This window comes from Pan paniscus, chromosome 5 (assembly GCF_029289425.2).
Source record: "Pan paniscus chromosome 5, NHGRI_mPanPan1-v2.0_pri, whole genome shotgun sequence".
Lineage (NCBI taxonomy): Eukaryota > Metazoa > Chordata > Mammalia > Primates > Hominidae > Pan > Pan paniscus.
In genome coordinates, this window is record NC_073254.2 from 31,225,263 (window position 1) to 31,248,601 (window position 23,339).

The window sequence follows — 23,339 nt, forward strand, 5'->3', positions numbered from 1 at the left end:
GAAAAAAAAGAAAAGAAAAGGTAAGTTTTATGATATATGAATTATATCTCAATAAAACCATTTTAATTTTTATTTTCTTTTAGAGACAGGGTCTCACTCTGTCACCCAGGCTGGAGTGTAGTAGCACGACCATAACTCACTGCAGTCTCAAACTCCTGGGCTCAAACAATCCTTCCACCTCAGCCACCCGAGTAGCTGGGCCCACAGGCGTGCGCCACCACGTTTGGCTATTTATTATTATTATTATGTAAAAACAGGGTCTCCCTGTGTTGTCCAGACTGGTCTCTAACTCCTGGCCTCAAGTGATGCTCTCGCCTTGGCCTCCCAAAGTGCTGGGATTACAGGCATGAACCATTGTGCCTGGCCAAAACTATTATTTTTAAAATACTAATAAAAAATACGAGACAATTTAAAAATTATAATTACTGCGTAGAAGAGACCTAAGTATGTAAAAAAATTAAAAGCCAAAAAATAAAAATCTGATAAATAAGATGACTTTAATTTTTTAAAACCCTGCATGAAGAAAACAAAAAATCAAAAGACAAACGGAAAAATTTAAAATAAAATAGCATAAGACAAAAGGACTAATCTTTTTAGCTGTTACATGCTCCTAAAAAAAAAAAGTCAATTCACAGGATAAACCAAAAACGTAGTAGAAAAATGGGCAACGAGGATGAATATACATTTCCCAGAAAAGAAAATAGGAACGGCTTTTAAACATATGAAAGTATATTCAACCACCACTATAATAACAGAAACCCATATTAAAGCTACTAGAATATAGTAGTTTTCACCTCTCAGATTGGCAAAGATCGTGAAGTTTAAAAACATCGTCTGTGGAGAAAAGCACACTCAAACAGTGCTAGCAGGAGCATACAATAGGACGGATGCCAAATTGGAGGGCAATTTGGCAAGGTTTACCAAAATTAAAACTGCATATTCCTTTTGATTCAACAATTCCCCTTTAGTAATTTCTCCTCCAGAGATCCTTGCTGACATACAACATGCTATTTATAGAGAGTTGTTCACTGAAGCATTGTTCATAGTAGCAAGTGACTGGAAACAACCAAAAAAAAAAAAAAAAAGTCCATCCATGTGGGACTGAATACTTTATGGCAAAATCATACAATCGAATACTATTTAGATACTAAAAAAGAATAAGGCTGTTCTATGTTCCGATAAGAAAGGTTTTCCAGGCAGGACACACTGTTAGGTGAAAAGAGGTAAAGGGCAGAATAGTGTATGGGGTGTAAACATTGTTTTTAAAAACCTATATATTTGCTTATATAATCATAAAATATCCTTAAAAGGACTCACAAGAAAATGATAATGGTACTTGCTTCTAGGTGAGAATTCAAGTGACTTAGACACAGAAATAAGAGAGACGCTTATTTTTCCTTGTACATCTATCGTACCTTCTGTATATCTAGCAATTCAAAACAATATTAATGCTTCAAAAAGAAAGAAAAGAAACCAAGCATACCAAGGACACTGAAATATAAATGGAGCAAAGTACGTGGTCTAATTTTGGATAGCTTTGTTATTTTTAGTATGTTTAATTAAAAAAAATAAAGTTTTTTAAACCCTCAAAATTGACTGCCCAGGAAACTGATTTCAACTTTTCCCAAACAGAGGCATTTGGCTAAGCTTCCTGTACACATGTCTGCACCGCCTCCCCACCCCACCATCACAGGAGACGGGACCACCTCCAAGCCCAAGTGGATAATTCAATCTTCATAATCCATTCAAATTTGCCCTCTGTTGTAGCTGGAGATATGCCAACGAGAGGGGTTTGTTTAGATTTATCCTCAGGATGCAAAGAAAAAGACCAATTTTACTTATTCTGCGTAGCTGAATTTTTAGGTCTTCCAATGGTCATCAGTTAGGGTTAGAACAAAAACAGCTGTAAAAATGTCCTGACAGGAGCTGGAGACCAGCCTGGCCAACATGGTGAAACCCCGTCTCTACTAAAAATACAAAAATTAGCTGGGCATGGTGGCAGGTGCTTGTAATCCCAGCTACTCGGGAGGCTGAGGCAGGAGAATCGTTTAAACGGGGAGGCGGAGGTTGCAGTGCACCGAGATCACACCATTGCACTCCAGTTTAGATAGCAAGAGCGAAACTCCATCTCAAAAATAAAAATAAAAAAATAAAAAATAAAATGTCCTGACAAAGACTATAGTGAGCTCATCAGACATTCCTTTAATATGCTTGTTCTAAAGGGGGCAGGGGTGGAGAGAGAAGACTAGAATTGGTCTGCAGGGCCCAGCTCCTCTCAGACACCCGCCTTGGAGAAGGTTAGCAGAAGAGTGTTCAGGGTGATGGGCCAGCAACACTAAAATGTCCCAGACTCCAATGAAGCTTCTCATTCTACCACTCCTGCAGAGATTCTTGTAGCAAATCCCTGGGTTTTTCACCTTGCCTGTCAAGCACAACTTTTTTGATTCCCTTGAAGACACATTCAGCATCAGAAAAGAGGTGGTAAAGCTTACTTTCCCCCACTTATGACCATTTTTAGCATCACAGTCAATTTTCCACTGTCCACCTGATGGACCGGAGGGCAAAGCTGGCTGAAATTCACAGGTAATCCCAACTTTATTTTAGTCAAACGTATCAACCTTGCCTCTTCAAAATGAAAAAACAACCTCTTGTTCCTTTCTTCTTTGTTCATAGGAGAACAAAATGGGAGTGATGTAATTAGTGGAGACAATGGGAGTGAGTAATTAGTGTGGTTTGTATACAATGTAGAGAAACTATTGAAAAATAAAATAAAAAGAATTTTATGAAATATTCTATAAAAGTCAGGCTTCCTACCCAGATGACCTTCAGAAAAATTTCTCTGAATCCCTGATGCCTTGGGTATCCAGTATGCAGTATATCTGATACAAGAGATTGGAGGATCCATGAGTTCATTCTGGGCTGTATAGTGATGCCATAACACTCATTGCTATTTTCCAAGCTTGAGAATCATTTAATATTTCCCTAAAACTATCTGATTAATTGCAAAATGGTGCACTGAGCAATGATAATATTTTTGCAATTACAGGAGTTAATTATTTTGGTTCAGACTATACAACAACCCTCTCCCACCCACCTCTCCACAGATACATTTTGCTAAGTTTTGCTTTTCTTCATTGGTAAATAAAAATGGGACATTCACCAACAAGTTCCTATAGAGCCATACTTTTCACTCCTTTCATTTAGCAAACATTGACGCAATATATACTGTGTTTAAGGACAGGGGTTAAATTCTCAATATACTGTCTCATGAATACATAGTTTAAAAGAAATGTGTTTCAACAAATAATTTGAAAACCAAGTAAAAGTAAGAAAGGTCCCATTAAAAATGTGGACCAAAAAAAAAGATAACTTCCTGGGGTCATTTGAGATTATGTCATAAGGAGAACACAGAATTTGATGTGGTCCTGGAAAAGAATATATAGAAATGCAGAGAGGGGAGGCAGGAAGATGATCCTAGGTGACAGAAACCAGAGATGCAACAGAAGCAGAAAACCAAGGGAGCTTGAGGTGTGAGAGGAACATGTATATAATTATGGGGAAGCCTGGGCTGCAATGAGTAAGGTTAGGAAGGTAGGCTGTAACCAAGTCACAACACTCCCTCAGGACCTGGAAGATGTAAACAAGGAAGAAAAGTGGTTATACACACTTAGGCAGAATCTACTTTTAAGAATAAGTAGGAAAAGGGACAAAAGAAGGAAGACATAAAGAAGAAATGATCAGAGCAGTAGAGGGTAAGAGAAAATAAAGGCAGATAAAGAGTGTTTTCAGAAACAAATAGGCTGACGCAGTGGCTCACACCTGTAATCCCAGCACTTTGGGAGGCCGAGGCAGGCGGATTGCTTGAGCTCAGAGTTGGAGACCAGCCTGGGCAACACAGCAAAACCCTGCCTCTACAAAAAATACAAAAATTAGCTGGGTGTGGTGGCCTGCACCTGTAGTCCCAGCTATTTGGGAGGCTGAGATGGGAAGATCACTTGAGCCCGGGAGGCAGAGGTTGCAGTGAGCCAAGATCACCCCACTGTACTCCAGCCTGGGCAACAGAGCTAGATCTTGTCTCAAAAAACAAAAAAAAGAAGAAGAAGAAGAAAGAAGAAAGAAGGGGAATGGGGAAGGGGAAGGAGAAGAAGGAAAGGAAAGGAAAGGAAAGGAAAGGAAAGGAAAGGAAAGGAAAGGAAAAGGGAAAGGGAAAGGGAAAGGGAAAGGGAAAGGAAAAAGAAAAGAAAAGAAACAAAAGAAAAAGAAAAGAAAAGAAATGGCTGGCAGCAGCCACCGTAGGAAATACAGCCCAGAGGTCTAGGAGTAACCACTGAATAAAAGCTTACTAGTTTGAGTCCATCTTAGGCCAACGAAGACATTGGGCCGAGAAGTTTCCAGTGCTTGGATGACAGAGAAGATCTGGTGACTAAGACTTCAGTGGGTGGTAATGATCTGGATGAATAGAACACAGACTATGTTTTCAAAACATGTTGAGGTTAAAGAAAGAATAGAGAAATGGAAATTGCCTGAGGATAACAAGGTCAAAATAAGGGCTCCATTAGTTTTTAAAAGACAGGCCACACCACTAGGCACATTCATAGACTGAAGAGAAGGTTTTGGTTAAGATGAAGATAATGGAATATCAAGCAGGAGAGGGAGATAACCCAGGTGACAAAGCCTCAGAGAAGTCAGGGTAGAGAGGGATCCAGAAAACGAGGGGTCTTGGAGCCTTGTGGAGCGGGAGGTCTTCTTGCTCCTCTGGGGTGCATGAGCACAGCATGCAACACTTGTCTACAACTGTGAGACAGGAGCAATGGACAGAATTAAAGGGAAAAAGACAGTAGAAGGATTCGTGCCTGGATTCTTCAAGATTTTAAAAAAGCAAGATGAATAAATGGTCCTCTACCGAAGTGAGGGTGAGGGTAAGTTTTGAAGGGACTGGAAAAGTCTGGAATAGATCCCATAGGAAATGTGACTATGAGCCCGCTAGAGAAGCAATGATGGCTCTCCTCAGATTAACAGTAAGAATTTACATCAGGACCCGTCAGTTGGGTTTGGGGGCCTCTAAGCAGCTGTGCAGGTGATGGGGATCCTGCAGGACTGGTGCCTGGAAAGGACTGCATGGCACTAAGCTATTGGGCATGCACAGTGAAACTTTCAAGCCATGAGGTCTAGGCTGGTTAGGGGGCAGGAATACGGAGCCTGAAGAAAGTGGCTACAGTGACCAAGAGTGGGGGACGAGTCAGGGCTCACAATAAGGAGACAACTGAGTTCTGAGGAAGAGAGGGAAAGCAAGGGGGTCAGGAGGCTATGCCCAGAGAGAACTACAGAGTCTGAGATTTTAAGATTTAGAAAGGTCCAAGTTGGGGGGTGTGAGGGTTCAAGTTGATACACAGGTCCAGGGTGTGGCAGTATCTCTGGGAAGCTGAAATGAAGGAAAGGTGAAGTCTTAAGGTGAGGAGATGAAGCAACTGCAGGGCAGAGAGAAGGGTCAGGTTAAACTTAACACCGGTCAGCCCTGGGCTTCCATGACGCCGCTGCACTCAGACACGGAGGAAGTATTTCATCATCTTTTTGTCAAGGGGGAACACAAATGCCCGCTCCAGGTCCAAGGGCTTAGGACGGAGCGTCTGATTTATATTCCTTACTTTTTAGGATCAAATTGGGAGAAGCTCATGAATAGAAAGAGAATTCTCTAAGATTTCAACAGGTGTATGATCTGGGATCATATTATGAGGGAGTCAACAGACAGCACGGACCTTGCTGAGTAAACAGGATGTGGGTCCAAATCCCAGCTCTTCTACCTTTTCAGCTGAATGACCTCCAGGCTTAGCAGCCTCTCTAAACCTCAGCCCCCGTCTATAAAGTGAGAAACATTGTAACACATACATGATGCTTAGCAGAGCGCCTGGGCATTCATACTTAGCAAAAGTTGGTTGATATTATTACCCTTCTACAACTATGTTCTCAAGAAAAATCATTTTTGGGAGAGTGAGATAGGTAAGAAGAGAGAGGAGGCCATCGTGAAGCGAACAAATGTGTAAAATGAAAAAAAAAATCACTTACAATCTTAATTTGTAACTACCTAAAAGTAGACTGCACAGAGAAATGAAACTATGTCTACACAAAAACTTGGAAAGGAATGTTCATAGCAGCACTGTTCATAATAGTGAAAGAGTGGAGACAACCCAAATGTCCATCAACTGATAAATGAATAAACAAAATGAGGTATAGCCATACAATGTTACATTATTCCATCATAACAAGAAATGAATGACTGATATATGCTGAAATGTGGATGATCCTTGAAAGCATTATGCTAAGTGAAAGAAGTCAGTCACAGAAGTCCGCATATTGCATGATTCTATTTATATGGAATGTCTAGAACAAGCAAATCTATATATAGAGAAACAGCTTCGTGGTTGCCAGGAGCTGAGGGTAGAGGATTGGGGGAAAATGGGAAGTGATTGCTAATGGGTATGGGATTTCCTTTAGGGGTGATGAAAATGTTCTAAAATTTATTGTGGTGATAGCTGCACAGCTCTGTAAATACACTAAAAAGCAATTCATTGCACTTTTTTTTTTTAATTTAAATAAGCTATGCAGTCCTCAATGCCTCCTGCTCCCCATCTCCTGAATAAAGAAGACTTTCTTCCCTGGGTGAGGGTCTTGACAGAATACTGTACACGGAATGCAGAATTCAAGCAGTTCCTTGACTTATGAATATCAGAAGATGTCCATCCTCTTTCTCAGGAGACATTTCCAGGTGGATGCCAGAGGAGGTTATTTCTCTTCTTCCCATCTGCTTCTTTAAATCTTAGCTCCTGTATTCTGTTTCCCCATATGAGCACAGTGGTTAAAAATCAATCTCTGCTTTATCTTCACAGGCAAAAGCTTTAAAGTGGACAGGTCTTTCATACCTAGTTTAAAGTTTATGAAAAATAATAAGTGGGCTACTCTGGAGTACTGTGAGTTTTTTCTGCTTCTCCACACCATAAGGACAGGGTCCCTGTAAGCAATTGTCTTCCAAACCAATCCACCTAATAGGCCACATCATTTTGTTTAGGGAAGAAACTGCAAAAAGAGATTACTGAAAAATCATTCCCCATAATCTATTTATTTGATGTTTGATTTATCTGATAAACATGCCAAAATATTGCCTAAAAAGTAATCTCTAACATCATATTATTACTTCCAGGAAATCAACCTTCTCCATAAAAATCAACAGTGTTTTTAAAGGAACGTTGAGGTTAAAAAAATCAGAATGACAATTTATTCATTTGCAAAAATAACAATAATCATAGTAATAATAATAATTTCCACATGAACCAGAAGGTCTCTGGGTAATGCTGGCTTTTAACCACAAACACACACATGCACACAAACAGAAACTGCCTTTGCTATTTGAACATTCCAGGAATCAAATGAAAACATTGCTCAAAAAATTTCCAGGTAAACCATGTTAATATCTAGGGTTAATAAAGTCTCTTTAAATGTTAATAAAGCCTCTCCATAAAGTGTTCAGCCCTGAAGACACAGAACAAATGATAAAACATCATGTTTTATAACAGGTTACTATGGTCAATGGAGTATCAGCTGTAAAACATAAACTTCTACTGAGGAAAGCACATCCGGCAAGTGTAAAATAGCCCACTGGGCCCAATTTCCATGAAGAGGTGCCAGCTCCATTTGGTATGTACAATCTACAAATGAATCCAAGCACTATCAGAACTGTTAATTGCATGACTCTGGATGGTAGGGGGAGGGAAGGGTCTCAAAAAAGAGAGAAAAAGGATTTTTCAGGATACTGGAAATTGAGAGCAGATTATAAAAGATTTACGTTGAATAACAAGAATAAAGCTTTCATGTATCTCTATGTGAAAAAAATAGCCTAGAAATCTGTAAACTCCAACTTATCATAAAACATAATTCCATGATACTTAATGACTTATAATCTACAATTAACATTTCATGTTTTTGCATCCAGATATAAGAAATACAATGCCCTATTCTGTTTTTGCTTGGGTGAGGCTAAAAAACTCAGTACCACCATGTTTTTTGTAGGGTCAAAGAGACGGCTAAGAGATCCCCTTAATTAATAATTTTTGTTGGCATTTTACAACTCTGGATTCCCCCAAACTCCTGCAGCATTGGTGTAACTTCTAGCTACTCTCATAACATTGCTGTAATCTCAAACTCCTGGGCTCAAGTGATCCTCCCGCCTCAGCCTCCAGAGTAGCTGGACTATAAGCACATATCACCATGCCTGGCCAATTAAAAAACAAACAAACAAACAAACAGGCTGGGCGCGGTGGCTCACAACTGTAATCCCAGCACTTTGGGAGGCCACGGCGGGCGGATCACGAGGTCAGGAGATCAAGACCATCCTGGCTAACACTGTGAAACCCCGTCTCTACTAAAAATACAAAAAAAAATTAGCCGGGCATGGTGGTGGGTGCCTGTAATCTCAGCTACTCGGGAGGCTGAGGCAGGAGAATCGCTTGAATCTGGGAGGCAAAGGTTGCAGTGAGCCGAGATCACACCACTGCACTCCAGCCTGGGCAACAGAGTGAGACTCCGTCTCAAAAACAACAACAACAACAACAACAAAAACATTTTGTAGAGGTGGGTCCTCACTGTGTTGCCTAGGCTAGTCTCAAACTCCTGGCATCGTAAGTTATCTTTCATATGCTTTGGCATTCAATGCTCAGTAACAACCTGAGCATATTTAATTATAATGCCTCACCTTTAAATAGTACTCTACAGTTCATAAAGTGCTTTCTTTCACACTGATGTAGCCTTCCTTGTATTAAATCACAGCTTTGCAGTTCAATTTTTGCAAAACCCTTTCAAAGGTACTTGTCAATTAATGAAGATTAAACATAAAGGTGATCTGGAATCTATGAGGACAATCTGGGGGGATATGACTGCCAACTGAAGATGGCAGAAAAAACATGCCATTGAAATTATTCTCACAGTTTTGACAGTAGAGAAAAACCATCAAAAGATACCACAAAATGCATAAAATTAAAGGGAAATGTTTCTTGCATGGGCTGCAGTACTGTTTTAAACAGAAGGGAAAGACTATTAAACATGACTGGTATTCACTAAATTTTAACTACACTGGCATCAAAGTCTGAGCCTGTGAGTGCAAGTCAGAATAACTTGCACTTATTCTGAAATAAATGTTTCTTTCCACTGCAAGGGTGCATGTGTGAGGGGGGAACAAAGTACTCTTTTTAATATGGAAGCACATCACCCTGACAATCTAACTCTGACAAGCTTGCATAGTCCTAGGCATTCTATTTCTACCTCCTAACAGAACAGCATCAGCAACATTTGTGATCATATTCTGTCAGCTGCTCTGCTAACAATGAGAAATTTTTACTTGTATATGGATAGTAAGTTCCCTGAGAAGGCACATCTCCAGGACCAGTGTTCCACCTTTTTACTTTACAATCTAATGTCAGCAAGAGTATTTTTGTGCACACATTACCCATGCACACAGCTTAGAAATAAACAAGGTGTGTAATCTGCAAATTGGTTCCACAGAGCAAATAACTGATTCACCAGATATCTGTAAAAGCAAATATAAAATCCATGAATTATGTCTCTGTATTGAAAAACCATAAAATGCTCAGGACCTTTATGTTAACGAAAGTATTTTGCTTCCATGTGTTAGATTTTCCCCTTATATGTGTAGAACACACACACAAAAGAGAATTATAAACGTCAGAGCTCTTTTAACCTTTAAAAACCAACACAGTAATTATATTGCAAAGATATCTGACAACCCAGAGTAATACTAGAAAAGGATTCTTTCTGCGCCCCCTTCTTTTAAATAGTTCTCAATTTTTCTACAATTTATAGGCGGACTGTGCAAAAGATTTTCATAGCCACAAATCCTACTAAAGATACATTGGGAGATAAAATAAAATCACTATTCCAATTCGCAAGAATATTTGAAACGCTGCCAAAGGGAATGTTTCTCCAAACATAAAGAGAGTATTAAATTTTAAGAGAGAGGCTATCATCAAAACGAAGGCAGAGAGAAGTACACATAAGTCAACCTGACAAGCCCATATTGATAAAGCAGAGATAAAAGTTATCTCCAGGTTACATGCCCGGTACAGGCAGTTCTCAATGTATGAATCAGTTGTATACAGAAAGTTCATTTGTAAGTCATTTATTTGAAACTCCAAACACATTTTCTCAGAGAAACAGTGTTATAAACAGTGCTTAGCTTTGCAGGAAGGCAAAAAGAGCTATAGAGCTTATAATATAGACAAACTCTAGTACCATGAGCAGGGGAGGAGGTGAAGAAATCATGAGGAGGTGGGTGACTTACAAATGAACTTTCTTTTTCGGTACCTGGAAACACCCAAAGTTTTTTTTTTTCTGGCATCTGTCTGCCTCTCCTATACTTCTCCCACTGTCTGAATGCTTCATCCCAGCCCATATAAGAGAGCACCAAAATAATTTAATATAGTTAACCCTTTTTCCCAAACTCCCCTTCCCAAGTCCAGTTATCTGGCAATCAAAGGCTAATAAAGAGTTCAGTTCAGTAAAGACTTGTTTCTAGGTTTTGACAGCAGATCTAATCTTGAGAGAGAGGAATGGGGACATGATCAAGCTCTGGGTATACACACAAAGAATGAACCATCTGGGAGGACTGGCTAATTTCAGGAATTTCCCCGTAATTTAGTAATGGTAAACAAGAACAGGACCCAGCTCCTAAGAAGTGCAGATGGATGAAGTAAAGTAGAAGCAGGTTCCTGACCACCAGGTATAGATCAAAGGCAGGGCTTCTATCCCACACCTGGTTTCTAGCGGCAGTATCTAGAAGGTTCCTTGCCTTTTCATGGGGAGCCACACATGACTGCCTGCTCTTCTTCCCATGAAGATAACATAAGGGACTGTCAGTTCAGACCTGGGTGGTTTAAAAGATGAAGAGTCCCGGCCTGGCGTGGTGGTGGCTCACGCCTGTAATCCCAGCACTTTGGGAGGCCGAGGTGGGCGGATCACCTGAGGTCAGGAGTTCGAGACCAGCCTGACCAACATGGTGAAACCTCGTCTCTGCTAAAAATAAAAAATAAAAAATTTAGCTGGGCATGGTGGCGTGAGCCTTGTAATCCTAGCTACTGGGGAGGCTAAGACAGGAGAATCGCTTGAACCCAGGAGGTGGAGGCTGTAGTGAGCCAAGCTCACACCACTGCACTCCAGCCTGGGCGACAGAGTGAGACTCCGTCTCAGAAAAAAAAAAAACAAAACAGTTCCGATTGACTCAGTGGTTTCCTGCTGTTCCTGGGACAGAGATATAATGCCCTGCAAATTACAGGGTACTCATGGCCAAATCTCGGGTGGGGCTGGGATGGGAGTAAAGATGACGTCAGGAAGGTATCCAGTTGTGGCAGAAACTGGTTAGTTGTTGAAAAAACAGTTTCCCTGTACTCCTTGACATACAGGCTGACAATTCTCCACTTTACCTGCAGTTGACTATGTCCACATGACTAAATTCTGGTCAAGGGAACATGGAAGGAAGTGGTATATGCCAATTTCACCAACAAACCTCCCAGGAGACCACTCACTCTCTCGCTTCCCCACTTCTCTCTTCTGCCAGGTGCAGAAGACCCTTAGGGTCTCCCAACACTGAGGGAATGTCTGAGCCTTGCGATAGAAGGACTCTGGGTCAGGGAATCACCACCATACAGACGACCTCTCCAACTGTAGAACACCCCAAGTTATCCGTAACACCATCAAAAAGGAACTTCTACTGTGTTCCACCCTGAAGAGTTGGGGTTGCTTGTTATTGCAACATCCTTGCCCACTGTACCATCACCTCTTTGTTGCATCTCAGGAAATGTCCTTTACATTCACCTGCCCTGGACAATCCACTAGGTTTGTTTGTCCTCAAACAAAATGGCCTCACACTGCTGAGATTTTATAATACTTCAAGTTTTTATAGGTTTTCTCCTTCCTTCACTGTGGTTGGTAAGTTTAACCCAAGAAAGCCCTCTTATTCCTTCTAATCTATTTGGGAAACTGAAGAAGTAAATGTGTTGAATCATTAACCTTACTTTGAGTGTCCTTGTGAGTCAACAGGGCTCTGGGTTCACCAGGGCTTCATCTATAAGTACAATTCAGAATTTTTTTGTTGGTCATTTTTCTCCTTCCCAAGAAGGTTTTTCCTATCATTTCCAGGTTTCACAAGTAGATTAGGGTCACAGAAATATGTATTCTGCCTAAGATAACTAGGATCATATTACTTTTATAACTAAATCCATGGAAGTGACATCAAGTGAACTTTGTTGAAAACAGCTTGCTCACTTCATTCATTCACTATTCATTTATTCAGTTTACCTTTAACGGAAGAGGGGAGAAGAGACTGAAGAAAGACAGATGAAAGTGAAGAAGGGAAATAAGTTGTAACCATTCCCCACGCCTAACTCTGTATATATTCCCCTTATTTTATTCATAAGTTGTTAGAGGGTACAATAAAAACTAAGTTAAGATACAATTTGAAATGGAGTCTGTCTAATCCAAAACCCTAGCTTTCTACCCTTGCTCCTTGCACAGCGATTTTCTGGAGCTGTCCACCCTCATCACTTTGTTGCATCTCTAGAAAGATCCAGGGATTAAATAATTATGTGCTTCCTGTGTGGTGGCCTAAGAATTAAGAGAAGTGACCTGTTTGATGCCTGTGTGCACCCTCTCTTTGACAAAGCATGGCCTGATTTCCCAATCCTTATGGAGCTCTGTTGAGGGTTACACAGCAAGGATTCTGCCTGCCTTTACCTTGCAATTGCTATGAGAATAAATTCAAAATGGTTCCCGAGTTCAGCATGTGACTCCCACTTCTGCTGCCAAAAAAACAAGACAGCTATTGTATTGAATGCACTCTACTCATCAGGCACTCTGAGAATGAAGGTGATCTGGCTGGTATATACGGGTCTGTGGAAAGACAAAGCATTTTTATATAGAACCATTGACTACCATTACAATTTTGAAATATGTTCCCTATAAAAAAAAATACTGAAGTCAATACATTAGTTTAAAAGGACATAAAAAGAGTCTTTATTCTGCCAATGTGAACATATGTGCTTCCACAGCAAGCCCATAAAGGGAATCTAGAGGCTACTTCATGGAGTATTCTGCCATTTCCAATGTCCGCTCTACAAAAGATGTCATTCTTTTATACATTCTTTTCTTTTATTTTATTTTTCTAGAGACAGGGTCTCACTTTGCCACCCAGACTGGTGTGCAGTGGTGCAATCATAGCTCACTGTAACCTTGAACTCCTGGGCTCAAGCAATCCTCCCACCTCAGCCTCCTGAGCAGCTAGGACTACAGACTCACAACATTACACTCAGCTAATTAAAAAAAAAAACTTAAAGAGACAAAGACTTGTTCTGTCACCCAGGCTGGAGTGTAGTGGTGCAATCACAGCTCACTGCAGCCTCAAACTCCTAGACTCAAGTGATCCTCCTACATAAGCCTCCCAAGTAGCTAGGACTACAGGCTCATGCCACCATGCTCAGCTAAGTTTTAAATTTTTTTTGTAGAGATAGGGTCTCACTACGCTGTCCAGGCTGGTCTCAAACTCGTGGCTTCAAGTGATCCTTCCACCTCAGCCCCTCAAAGTGCTGGGATTGCAGGGGTGAGCCATCACGTTCAGCCTCTTTCTAAATTCTACAAAAAAACATGCATTCATATTATATCGTGCAATGCTATGTAAGTCATGTTTTAGATATGCCATGGCCGGTTCCTATTCCATGGGGAGTTCTCAGCATCATAAAGGTATTTGAAGTTTAAGTCTACATGTTGTAAAGGTGATGCTCAATGCTCAATTCTCAGACTAGAACCAGAACTTCCACAATTTCATATTTTTAAGAATATCAAGCAACTTCCACTTACAATTAACTATAAAAAGGGTTAATTTTCTCCTCAGTTGCCTATTGTCAATAAAATGTTTACTTGGCCTAATGACCGACTGATACCAAAAAAGGTATAAGGACTCAACTGTTAAGAAACAATGATGTATAATGTTGACTGAGAAAGGGACGGAGATCTTCGAAGACCTTCAAAACATAAATCTGATTACTGCCACCCATAATCAAATGTGTATGTCTAAGTCTTCCACAGATGAATACACCTACGGTTCTGCCCCTGAACCACAAGGCCATACCTCCCCAAGACTGACTCTGTGAGGGCTAACAGGCTATAATTGCTGACAGGGAGGTTTTCAGCTTGTCATAGAGATAAAAAATATGGTTATTCTTGAGTGATAAGTGGAAATTCGTGAAATAAGTGATGAAAACAAGGGTATAAAGGCTACAGAAACCCTTTCCTACCCAACACAGAGTGAGACACAAGCCCAAGAGAAAACAAAAAGAACACAGCAAAGCCAGCCAGAGCATGACTTCAGGGTGTGCTCACTAGGTGATATTATCTACGTTGAAAAGACATGGTACCTGAAGATCAAGAGTTTGAGGTTTAAGCATGCATACACTTTTTCTGTTTTTTCTTCTATAAAGTTCAGTATACTTTTATGGCATTTTAACTTTCAGTTTTGGTACCTTGGGAACACAGCATCCTCTATCTTGGCAGAGTTAAGTGGGGCATGAATGGCCTTTTCCTAAGTAGAATGGTGATTTAATAGAGTTTTTATGAGTATGGTCCAACAGTAGACCTGACATTTTTATCAAGAGGACAGAAGTGTCAGTTTGAAAGATCTTCTAACACTGTTCATGGCTACTGCTAGGAACAGAGTAGGGCAATCTTTCCCTTCTTTTTATGTGGAGGGCAGGGACTCCTTAAGTAGGCTGACCTGGCCATTCATTCAGTCTAGCCTAAGCCACAGGCTTTCTGGCCCACATTCCAGCGTAAGCAGATGCTGTGTTGACATTCTTTTTAATCCTCCTTCCTCACCTAGAATACATTATTCCTCGATGTAGGCATGCAAATATCTGCTGAATGGATTATTTCAGTTATGGACACCAATAGTACCTGTCCAGTAAGTATGACCCAGAAATCATCTTTGACTCCTTCCTCTCCATTCTCCAAATCCAACAATTACTAAGTTATATTATTTTACCCCTTCAAATACCTTTGAATATGTTGCCCCCTTTTCCTTTCCTGCCATCCTCCCAACACCCTCAAACGAATAGGCTCTCATTACCTATCATTAATTCCTGACTCGCCTGTCCCCTGTTTCTCCCAACTCTGGCCACCCTACATACATTGTCACCGGTTTCAGATATATACACACAAACTCACTGAGCCCCTTCCATAAACAAGAACTGGGAACTCTGTGTCACCTCCTGCATTAACTTCACATTCCTCCACCAGGACTTAGTGATCCTTTAGCTCTGTTGTCCCCACAGCTGTCAAATTCTCTTTCATACCAATTTCCAGCAATGCACATATAACTCCGCTGGCCCCTCCAACATATCCCATGCAGGCCATCTGTGTCCCTTCCTCATGCTTTTGTCCCTGCTGCCACTGTGCCTACAATGACCCCTCAGTTTCCTCCACCCATCATCACTACACATCCTGTTAAGGTCCCTGCCAGGCTTTGCTTCTCATAGGAAGCTCTTCCTGAAGACTCCAATCTCCAGCCATTTCTCATTCCTCTTCTGAACCTGACACTGGCACCCCATTACAAATTCTCAGTTGTCTGTTGTCATGGATTGCTCTATAATTGCTTCCTGTGGATTGGTATTGTGCCCTGAACTAGATTTTTTGTTTTGTTTTGTTTTTTGATGGAGTCTCACTCTGTCACCCAGGCTGGAGTGCAGTGGCCGGATCTCAGCTCACTGCAACCTCTGCCTTCCAGGTTCAAGCAATTCTCTTGCCTCAGCCTCCCAAGTAGCTGGGATTACAGGTACACACCACCATGCCTAGCTAATTTTTGTATTATTTATTTATTTATTTATTTATTTGAGACGGAGTCTCGCTCTGTCGCCCAGGCTGGCATGCAGTGGCGCGATCTCGGCTCACTGCAACCTCTGCCTCCGGGATTCAAGTGCTTCTCCTGCCTCAGCCTCTTGAGTAGCTGGGATTACAGGCATGCGCCACCATGCCCAGCTAATTTTATTTGTATTTTTAGTAGAAACGGGGTTTCTCCATGTTGCTCAGGGTGGTCTCGAACTCCCGACCTCAGGTGATCCGCCCGCCTCGGCCTCCCAAAGTGTTGGGATTACAGGCATGAGCCACCGCACCCGGTCTAATTTTTGTATTTTCAGTAGAGATGGGGTTTCACCATGTTGGCCAGTCTGGTCTTGATCTCCTGACCTCAAGTGATCTGCCCACCTCGGCCTACCTGTCAACTAGGTTTTTTTGAAGATAATTTTAGATTTACAGAAAGCGGCAAAAATAGTACAGAGCTCCCTTGTACCTTCCACCCAGTTTCCCCCTATATTAACAGCTTACAAAGCCATAGAACCACGATCAAAACTAGAAAGTTAACCTGGGTCACGACTACTCAACAAACCATAGGGTGTATTAGGATTTCACCAGTTTTTGCACCAAACAGGCTTTTTTTTTTTTCCTGTTTCAGGATCATACTTAGAATTTTATGTGGTCATATTTCTTAGTTTCTGCTAATCTGTGACAGTTCCTGAATCCTTCCTTATCCTTAAAGACCTTGACAATTTTAAGGGGAGGGGTCAGTTATTTTTTCGAATGTCCTTCCATTTGAGTTTGCTATTTTTTCTTGATTAGAGTGAGATTATGCCTTTTCAGGGAGGATATCAGAGATGACACGCCCTTCTCAGTGGGACACACGATGTCAATATGTATCACTGGTGACATTAACCTTGATCACTCAGTTAAGGTGATGTCTGCCATGATTCTTCACCGTAAACTTTTATTTTCCTCCTTGTAATTACTAAATGTTTGGGGTAGGGATATTTTAAAATTCTACGAATTTCCTGTTTCTGCATATACTTTTGCCCGCTCATTCTAATCCATCTAATCCACATCTGCCCATCTAATGCATCCCTCGGTGGGACTTTCTCGTGGCAATTCTTACTATGAGTTCTAATGATGTTTTCATACTCCTTCCTTCCTCGTTTGTTTATTAACTGAAATTCTGCTGCAGGGAAGAGTCATTCCTTTTCCCTTATTTATTTATTCATTGGACTCGTTGGATATTTTATTCTTTGGGTTATAATCCAGCATTTATTTCCTTACCCAGTTATTCTAAGCTGTAGCTAGATATTCTACCATTTCAGAGCAGACACAGCCACATTGTGTCCTGTGTTACAGGTTGTCCCTCATGTCTTAAGACAAGAACAGGCACACAGCGGGTATTCAGCTCATCTGTCCATTCATTTGACAGGTTATCTTGAGGGCCTTGTGTTAGGTGTTAGAGTTACAAGAAATAAAACAATTCCTCTTTCTGAGTGGTTTACAGCCTAGTTAGAAGAGACCCACAGGCACATTTGCAAGTCCTTATTAAAAGTATTAGGCAAGTACAGCAATGGCCCAGAAGAAAACATAGTCAACTCTACCTGGAGAAAAAGGGGTGTGGCAATTGGTAGGCAGGAAAGACTTCCTTAAGACCAAGCAGCATCCTGCTTCCCTTCTATTGTACTGCTTGCTCTATAAAAATCAATGGACATATAAAATTTCTAGAGACACACGCCATCACACAGTTAGCAGGTACTCCAAGCCCCTGAATCTTCTAAACTAATTCCCCACATCAAACCTCAAGGGCACACTATTTAGGAAGATTTAATGCAATAAACTCAGACTCTTTATATAGTGACTATGTGCTTTTCTAGGAAAATTGGAAACAGCTAAGGTAAAAAAAAAAAATCTGAAATGCCATTTGTCTTAATCCAGTCTTCAAATCCAATTTCATCGTTTTTATTCCTTCACAGGGAATAATGAAGAGCAAATAAGGAATATCATCAGAGAAAGATGGACTCCCTAAGTCTCTTTACTTAATTCAATTTTCTTGTACTGCTCTTACAGTATTTTCCAAACAAAGCTGTTCTTTTCTACATATGATAGTTCAGCCCAGCAAATGTCCTCAGGAATAATAAACAAACAGTGGGGGCATATTTTCTGCCACAAATTACACTCTGCAACATTCTTCATCCAAAGCATTTTCAATTCCAAGCAAGCAAAACACAAGGAAAATACACTGCCTTATTACAAGAACTGCACACAATAGAGAATCTGTATTCAGACACTTATTGACACTTAAACCTGTTAATATGTAACTCCTACTATTGTTCTAAAGGATGAATAAGCAAATTCTCCTGCACATACAATGTTACATCATGCACTTTAATTATAATAGTAAATACTGCCGAAAGGAATTTTACTTTCACTGTTTCATATCACCTTTTCTAATTAATGTCAACGTGTCTTTTCCATGTAAGAGAGCATACAGCAGAGGCACATATGTGTTGTGTCTTTGTGTATCTGCCCAAATGCACACATATTCATGAATGCACATACAAATAAGCTCTTATGCACACAGATTAACCCCCATGTTAGCATGCATTTATAAATACAGCTGGCCCCACCCCGAGCATGCATGGAGTATACACAAACAGCATAAAGGCCAGTTGACTTCCTTTCGCTTTTATAGGAGATTGAGATAAAAAGCTAAAAAAAGACAAGTAGACACTTCATGGAGCCTGTGATTAAGAGAGAAGCTAATGAGACAGATGGGCTGATGCATAAAGGGAACTTCAGCACACCAGCCCACACTCAGTAAAGATTTACCGTGCTTCACCGTCTCCGTTTCAAGTCTTCATCATGTGGCATGCTACTTACATTACTCTTGTCCCCAGACCACAGACACACCCCGCTTTTCTCTGCCCAGACCTCCCTAAATTAGGATTATCAAATGACACAAGATAGCAGTCTTCTGCTTTAATGTTGTTATTCAAGGTTTACTCACAGGCAATATTTACTATAAAATCTTGTGGTTTGGCCGGGCACGGTGGCTCATGCCTGCAATCCCAGCCCTTTGGGAGGCCGAGGAGGGTGGATCACCTGAGGCCAGGAGTTCGAGACCAGCCTAGCCAACATAGTGAAACCCCATCTCTACTAAAAATACAAAAATTAGCCAGGTGCAGCGGCGCACACCTGTAGTCCCAGCTACTTGGGAAGCTGAGGCAAAAGGATTGCTTGAACCTGGGAGGCAGAGGTTGCAGTGAGCCGAGATCGTGCCATTGCACTCCAGCTTGGGCAACAGAGCAAGACTCTGTCTCAAAAAAAAAAAAAAAAGGAAAAAAAATCATGTGGTTTACCGCTTAACAGAGAGTGGACAATTCTGTTACAGGGCTCACCAGAATATTTTTGGAAAAATTCTGTAAACGTAGAAGAATTTCTGAGCCAGAAAAATGAGAAGCAGAAAAAATAATTCATATGAATTTTTAAATTTTTATACAATAGATTTTGCCTCCGATATGACTGCTTCTCTAAGCTATTTCCACATGTGATTACTGTCTCTGAGAGCTCACTCCATGCCATAAGAAATTGCAGAGTTATAGAAATAGCATATGTAGAGGGCTCTACAATTTACAAAACATTTTCAATGCATTATCTCATTTGATCATCAAAATACCCCTGTGAGACAGATATTATAATTATTTCTATTTTATAGAGATGTGGAAAAAACCCTCAGATTTTGAGTGATTTCCCTAAGGTCACAAAGGTGATAAGTTGCAGAACTGAGATTCAAAACTAGAATTTCTGATATTGTATTTCATTTTCTCCCACTACATTAATTTTATTAAATTTTTCTTGAATTCATTTTTGGTTCTATTTTATAATAGTAGACTCTATAAATTCTGCTCATTACATAAATATTTTATGTGCTTCTAAATGAAACTGACTCTTTAATCTCTAAATTTTTTGGTAACGTTCTATTTTCTGGTTAAACTAAAATGCCCAGGTTCCCTTATCATCTGCTTTCTTTATTCCCTGGAATCTTCCTTTTGAGAGATATGATGTTCCATTATCTGAGGATCTGAGGATTTCTAACTATGTTGACAAATCTTCCTTTTGCTTTTTAAAAACTGTTGCTGCACATATTGCTGAGTAGCTTTCAAATTTATCCACTACGACTTCCACGCTCATATCCTAATATTTATCACAATGGCTACCCCATTCCAGAAAATCTGAAGAGTTCTACATTTGTACTCAACCACATTTACTTCTCGAATCTTCTTTCTCTGTCACTGTTATTCCCAAGATCCTGGAATTAAACAGAAGAGTTTTCCTTTCTGGTCAGTCAGTTCATCCTTCCAGAGCCAGCCTAAAGGGTGCTTTAACATCACTCCTTTTCAGCTGAGTACTTTCTGATGTTATAACATGCTTACCTACAACACTATCTTATGCAGGGGGCAAAAGGAAGAGGCAGCTTTAAAAAGACAGATCCATTTATGTGCCAGCACGGCCTGATAACTAGAGTAGCAGGAAAAAGGAAAAAAAAAAAAATCACAAGATGATAGATCAATGGGACATTAGATAAGCCCCCCTTTTTGGGGTGTGTGTAGGGGATTCTTGACTGTGGTCACTATATTCCAGCAGTGACACAAGTTAGAGCTTCTGGGGCTGAAGTCCGCATTGTCTAAACAGGACAGTCAGACTTTGGGGCAAACCATCCTCCCATCTTATTGCCCAATTCCACTTTCCCTGCTGTTTTAATGGGATTATTTTGGAATCTGCTATTTCTGTCTCACTCCTTTTCCCCAAACTGTCATATAAGTACTGCAGCTTGACTACTTCCCAGCTGCCAAATTTCACTCCAGAGATGGCTGTATTTCAGTGGCAAGTGAAGTGATGATCCCTCTGTGTCATCGAAATACTCATTTAAGGGGTTAAGTATCTAGAAGAGGGTTGCCTTTGTGCATGAACAGAGTGTTTTTGTTTTGGTTTGTTTTATTGTCTATCCTGGAGAAGGAGGTCATTAGCTCCACCTGAGCAAGATGGAAGACACACACCAAAAAACACTCTATGCAGCCACTAAAATGCACGGGGAAAACAGAAACAGTGACCGCTTTTCATAGGTTCTTTTCCACAGGGACTTCAAAGTCTTAAAGCATCAAGGTTGCAAAATGATGGTAATTTTTAGAGGTGGAAGAAACCTCTGAGAGCAAACCACTCATGTTACAGATGGAGAACTTGGAAGCACAGGGTCACTGAGTACCTTGGTCAAAGCCCCCCCGCCCCCCCGATTCATTCCCAAGTCCAAGGGCGTTTCACTTGAATTTTGAATTTGGCTTTATCTGCAGACACACTCAGAGTATCACATCTCTGTCAGTCAAGTCAAGCACAGACCCAGCTTCTAAAGCACACGGCATCAGCACTGAATTCTTGTTTTGTTTGGCTATGTTTATTTGTTTAGGTACTCAGGAAAATCTCCACCAGGAAAAAATACAGGGTGTTGAATAGAGGGGGAACAGAACACAGTAGATACAGTAGCAAGAAATGTTTATTGAGCATTGACTATGTGCCAGGCCAGGCTATGTTCTCAGGTTTATATGTACACAATTCTCACAGTGGCTCTGTGGCTCCCATTTTAGAGAGAGAGAGAGAGAAGAATGATTATTTTGGAAGAGAAAACAAGAGGGACAGCATATAATTGCCAACTCAAAAAAAAACTACCTTCCCAAATTTTACTAAAACATTCAGCAAAAATCTAAAAAATTACCAGTGATATACTTCTCACTTATTCTGAAGAGATGATCCTTCTTAATACTTTTGGCATATAGCTGCTTCTTGCTAATAAAAAAAAAGTACTTCCAAGATGTTCTGTATATTATTTCCAAATCTTATAACAGTTGTTTCAACAATCAGTGAATGAATGATTCACTATGTGAACATTGATGAAATGAGAAGCACTAATGATATTCAGGGAGCACAGATCTTGAGTTAGGGAGAAAGGGAACTGGATGTTCATTTTCTCTTCCACCGCTGAATTCTATAATGTCAAAAGCTCTCCTATCTCACATTCCTGAATTTAGAAAACATATTTAAATGCTTCATTTCATTTGATAACCTCTAAGAGAAAAAAATAGTGATTTGAAAAGTACCATAGAATACTGTCATTTTGATAAAGCTGTATGAAAGTTGGATTTCTACCTCGAGTTTTGCCCGCACTTTGAGTAGTATGGTTTGCCAACATTGAAAGCAGCATTAGTGTACCAGGGGAAGGTCTGTGCAGCAGTCTGCTTTAGGGTAGCAATAAGAAAGACAAAATTGTAAGCTTCGATATCAACCATTTTCTAATGTGTTTTAAGAGTAAACACAGATGATGGAACAGTCTACCTTATTTCATGAGAGTTATTACAACTATGTGAATGTTTCCATACTGACACCAGAAATCATATTATTTATAAAACTTTCAAAGAATAAAATGCTTCATAAAGAAGCCTGGTAAGTTATTTTAAAACTTTAAAGTATTCCAAAATAGTTTAAAAGCTATGCCTACATATAAAACACAATATACTCTTGAATCTTTGACCCTACATTTTTTTGCTTTTCCTAAAAAAATCATTAAATGTCTCAAAATAATGCCTTTACCCAAACTGGCTATGAATTATGGAGGCTATCTACAGATTGAAGGAAGGGTGGGAGAAAAGGGAAGGGCATATTTATGCTGAAAGATAAATTTTGGGGAAGTCTGTGTTTTAAATACTTAATATCAGTAGGATTTTCTTAACCTTAGAAATGTACATTTCAACCTTTTTCATTTCGTTTTCAACCTTATGATATAGATGTAGTCGAAGGGTTGAGAGGGACTCACAACCCTACAGTTTTTCTTTTTGTGTTTCTGTAGGATAAAGGAAACATTTCCTAAGAGCTGAGGGGCAGGGTGGGTTACATACGGTGCCTGAAGGGGAAAAGACCCCATGTTCGAGAATGCACTGTGTGTGTGTGTGTGTGTGTGTGTGTGTGTGTGTGTGTGTTGGGTGGGTGTGTGGATGGGGAGTAGGGGATGAAATGGGCAACTCAATTGGACATGTTAAAGAAAGAAGAAACATCTGGGTAGAGTACGTGGTGGATGTTTGAGGGCCCGAAGAGAGCAGCTGACCAGGGAGGGATAAAATAGAGAAAAAGGTTCGTCAAAGACAGTAAATCCGAAGCTAAAAATGCAGCCTTTACCAAACGCAGGTCAAGTCCTAAGGAGATAAAAGAAATCTCTGAGCAGAGCCTGTTATTTAAGAGACCACTAAAAGCACCCAGGAATGGAGGGAGGAAGGTAAGAAGAACCACAATCCCACAAACAACGCTGAGTGGAAGGGTACCAAATAGTAAAGAGGTCAAGATGTGACAAATGGAGGGGCTGTTATTTAGATCTGGAACCTAAAATC